The sequence below is a fragment of the Euprymna scolopes genome, chromosome 6 (genome assembly GCF_053919585.1).
Source record: "Euprymna scolopes isolate OS-2025 chromosome 6, ASM5391958v1, whole genome shotgun sequence".
Classification (NCBI taxonomy): Eukaryota; Metazoa; Mollusca; class Cephalopoda; order Sepiida; family Sepiolidae; genus Euprymna; species Euprymna scolopes.
In genome coordinates this window covers 137,087,683-137,092,682 of record NC_136487.1, presented here as the reverse complement: position 1 = coordinate 137,092,682, position 5,000 = coordinate 137,087,683, and the positions used below count along the sequence as shown (strand labels likewise).

General features: G+C 35.7%; 2 protein-coding genes across 2 annotated transcripts in view; one reads left to right on the top strand and one right to left on the bottom strand.

Annotated features, from left to right (window-relative positions):
* Positions 1-5,000, top strand: part of LOC145277978 (oxidative stress-induced growth inhibitor 1-like) — a 204,298-nt gene that overhangs the window by 62,529 nt on the left and 136,769 nt on the right. The window lies entirely within an intron of this gene.
* Positions 1-5,000, bottom strand: part of LOC145278252 (uncharacterized) — an 81,091-nt gene that overhangs the window by 19,537 nt on the left and 56,554 nt on the right. The window lies entirely within an intron of this gene.

Below are 5,000 nucleotides of genomic sequence, written 5' to 3'. Positions count from 1 at the left end.
GAAGCATGTATAGAAAGATAAGAAACCTTCCCATAAATGTGTGTGACCTTAAAGACACCTGAACAGCACCGTTGAAAACTATTTCTCAAAAGAAGGAAAAGAAGAAAAAAAAAAAAAACGAAAGAAAAATAATGACTAATCACAAATATATCCTGCTTGAAGGCGTTAGAAAAGTTAAAATTAAAAAAACAAAAACAAATCTTGTATTAATTCACATTCAGTTAATATATACCAACTCCTCTAAGAGGGTTGGATATGACAGAAGGTCGGACGTCGTAGAGGTGTGGCCAGAAACGCGTTCAATTCAAATAAAACTGCCTCATGTCCTCAGGGAAGATTTACTCCTAAAACTGAGATTGTAAATTTTACTTACCCGAGCCCATGTTGGCTTTTCCCCTAGTTCTCATAGTAAACTTCGATTAATATATATCTTAACGAGACTCGAAGTAATTCGTAATTATATTCTTAGTATTGTCCATATCTCCAGATAATCATCGTTTGGAACTGATTAAATGCTTAGCACTTTTTGTCGCAGATATTGATGGCATGAGACTCTTAAGGAAGCAACTCCTATCATGGACGTGTGTCAGAAGCAGAGATGCGTTATAGAATTTCTGACAAAAGCGTATTGAGAATGGTAGTGATTACATAGAAAAATAAATTCTGAAGCACAAAGCGCTCATTTTAATGGTACCACCCCCTTTTTGTAGCTCTTTAACTTTTTTTTTTAGTTAGGAAAAAAAAAAAAAAATGATGTATGAGCATATGTTCCCTGCTTGAGCATGGCACACACGGTTCCTGGTCCTGTTAAACCCTAGCCCTTCAAGTTTTAACCTCCTAACTAGTTAAGTGAATGAGTTATCCCCCTTCCTGTGAGATATCTTTTTTTTCTTACAGTTTCATCTGCTTAGTTACGTTTTGATAACCGAATCGTATCAACAATCTGATAATTTCATCAGACTTTACAGAAAAAAAAAAAAAAAATTATATATATGTATATACCTTGTTACACGTTGCTGTGGCTCAAACTAGCGCAATGAAAGAAGTTCCAAAATGAGAAAATGTATGTTTCTTATATGTTTAGTTTCCCATTTCATATGGGTACACAGTTTTTGTTATTCCATTTTCTTAGCTGATAGAGATATTCTGGTTTGGTGACTCTTGAACATGTAACATAAATTGTCCATGTGAAAAAAACAGTCAGTGTGTAGCTGTAAGCCACACAATTGTAAAGATTGTTCCTTGAGCTTTGTTGATGGTTATTGCAAACAATAAAATTTCCTAAAGTGTAATGGTGTGGAATCCTAGGAATGAGTGGAATGAAGATATATTTACCTGTGAAAGGTTCTGTTAAGATTGTTGTTTCCATGATATTGTTTAATTTTTTTTACTGCAAGCCATGTGCCATTGCAAAGTTTGGATTGGTTTATATTTCACATGATAATTAGTATGTCGATTTTCAGTTGCAGTACATGCGGTGGCATCCCTGGCCAATCTAGCTGTTGGATAATTAACCACTTCATCTGCTTCCACAACAGTGGCAATGGATTTGTATTTGACTACCCCACTTGGAATTTTATGTTGAATAATAACGTTAAGTTCATGGACGTCTTTGTATTGAACTGCAAGAATAGCTTGTTCACTCAGTCAAGTGGAATTCGTATAATTAATTTGAATATCTGGAAAAACATTTTTAACCAATTCTTCTTTTGATGTAATAAAATTACAGAAGTTAAGAGTCAAAGATTTTCGCCCTTAACTCGGATCAGCCGGCACTTTTCCGTACCCAATTTTCCACGTGATGCAATAATTTCTGTGTGGATCGAGCAGTCAGCAACTGGATATGCATATTCTTATAAGTTTAATGTCTTCACATGCCACCAAAAAGTAGAGTATTTGAGGAAAGCATTTATTTCATCTGCTAGTGTTGATTGAGGAATTACAGGTAACATTTGTTTGAAATCTCCTGCAAGCAATATTACTGCATTCCCAAATGGTCTGACATTGCCACGCAAATCTTCAAGGATCGACCAAGAGCCTCAAGTGATTTTTTTCATGCTATTGTGCATTCATCCCAAACAATAAGTTTGCATTTCTGCAATATTTTTCCCCATACTGGAGTTTTTGGAGATGTTGAACATGAGATTTTTTTAAAATTGAGTGTTTAATAGTAGTTTCAAAGTAGAATAAGTATTTCTACTTGGTAGCAAGGTCACAAGTATTCTGCATGCAGCAAGGGCTAAGGCTGTCATTTTGTTACCGAATGGCTGCCAAAATCAATTTAATTAGAAAGGTTTTACCAGTTACTTCTGGTGCTGTTCAAGGTAGCAGTAATTTCCAAATAACTTCTATTCTCACAGTAAGTAAATTAGGTGACTAAAATAGGATTTATCCAGGTTTTGACAATACCTTATTCACTGTAATTAATTCAGGAGACTAAAATAGGATGAGGGATTAAAGATGGACAGATAGAGAGGAAGATATATAGATAGAAAAGAGAAAGTGAGAGGGAAATAGAGAAAGAGAAGGAGATTGACAGATAGAGAGAGAGGGAGAGTTAGAAACAGAAGGAGCGAGACAGAGGAAAAGAGAGAAGGGGAGAGAGAGATATAGGGAGTTAAAAAGAAACAGGCTCAAAGAGAGAAAGATAGATTGAGAGAGGGAAATAATAGAGAAGGAGAAATGGATGGAGAGAGATATTAAGAGAGGGGGAGAGAAACAGTGGGTGAACTACACTTCACCGTTTTTTTCCTCGATCAGTAGAGGAGAAATCCTTCAAGATTGAGGCAATTTTTATTTTTATTACTATCCAGAGTACCCTTTTTTTAAGGAGCTAGATTCTCCACACATTAGAAACCGACCAGGTTATCTATACGTTCACTTAACAATTTAATAAACAAAAGATATTGTAAAACTTGAATTTAACGTGAAAATTTAAAAAATAGCACTGTAACATAAGTGCATAAGCACAACTTATTTTAAATATTTATTTTCCAAAGGACTGTTTGAATAAATCCACAATGAATTAAATTTTAAGTGTTGTGTAATTATTTTCTCAGCATTCGGCTCATCTTTCACCGGCGCATGACGTCAATAGCCAGATAAAGCCGAGCGTTGCCGATGAAATAACAATGCTATGTGAAAGAAAAAGTAAAGTAAAATTTTAAATGTAGAAACATCAACAGAAGAAAAAAAAAAACCTACCGTTCATTTTTATTTCCTATTAAATGTTTGTAGAAAATTTCACTTTAAAATTTTAAGCAGTTTTTGCAATAAATAATAGCAACTTCGTTAATTTTTACGATTTGCCCCAGCGTATTAAAACATACCAACCTCCTATGTTAAAAACGGCTTTCGAGGTTTTGGGGAGTGCTTAATCCGAAAGCCAGTTTTAACATGGGGGGAGGGGGAGGGTGTTTATAATATGCTGGGCAAGTCGTAAAAATTAACCAGCAACTTTCCTGTCAAAATATTTTTTATAGTTTAGAAAAAAATGAAACAAACATTTTTGTGTATTTTTTTTTTCTTTGCAAGTATTTATGTAAACAACAAACAAAACTGGTGTGTATACACACACACACATATATATATATATATATATATATATATATATATATATATATTGCCGAATCCTGGCAAGTAGTTTTTTTTTTTTTATATTATTATCATTTTGTTATGCCAGGGAGGAACACGTATCCATTTATCGAATTGTTTCTTTGTTTCCTTCTTTCTTTTTTCTCTCTTCTAATTGCTGTGGAATTCTTGTCTAATTCTCGGCGCACTCATATGCACATCGAGTTGAAACTCAGCGTGATCGGCTGGTCACCATGTTACGTCAGCAGCAGCTAAACCTGAGCTTTGGATGTCATGTTCCGGAGAAATCAGAGTTGAACGCTGAGTTACATCTGGTTCATTAAATGCATAAGTGCAAATTATTTTATTTTTAGTTATGCTTTATTTCTTGAATTTAACAATTTCTGTTTTACTCTTTTAAAGAACTGACCCAGTAAATTATCGCCCCATTAGCCTCCTCCCACTTTTCGCCAAAATATTTAAGACCATAATTAACTAAGTTCTAGTCCATCACCTTACAGATGCTAAACTTCTGACTGACAAACAACATGGATTTAGGCAAGCCCGTTCCACAGCAGACATCCTAACTGTAATCTCAGAACGTATATACCATTCACTGGACAAAGTGGGGGAGGGTAGAGCGGTAGCTCTAGATATATCTAAGGTTTTTGACAGGGTATGGCATAAGGGTCTTAAGAAAATCAGATTATACGGCATCACTGGAAGAATACATAAACTAATTAGATCCTTCTTAGATAAGAGAAAAATTCAGGTTGTCCTTGACGGTCGTACATCTAAACAATATAATATAAATGCGGGAGTGCCTCAGGGGTCTATCCTTGGACCTCCGTTATTCCTGATATTCATAAATTACCTCCCTGACAAAATTGTCTGTGAGATGGGTATGTATGCTGACGACAACACGCTCTATAACAGACACGACAGGAAAACAAATGAACACATATCTAAAGAAATGGCAGAAACACTAGAGGATGACCTCCGATCTGTAGTGGAATGGGGACAAAAATGGCTGGTCACATTCAATGCTGCCAAGACTAAACTTGTTTCCTTCAATAATTACAAGAAACCTTACCTTCCACTAATAGCAATGGTCAATGACGCTTTATCTGAAAGTACATCTTTTAAACTCCTCGGCCTAACGTTCAAAGGAAACATGATTTGGAACAATTACATTGAGAACATTGCCAGGACCGCTGCGAAGAAGGTGGGTTCTCTCTACCGTGCTAGAAAGCTATTAACGCCTGAAAGTATCCTGTACCTCTATAAGTCCACCATTCGCCCATACATGGAGTATTGTTGTCATATTTGGGCTGGTGCATCTGCCACTAGTCTCTCGATCCTAGACAAGGTTCAAAAGAGAGTCGCCAATCTGGTAGGTCCTGAACTGTCTTCTAAACTTCAGCCTC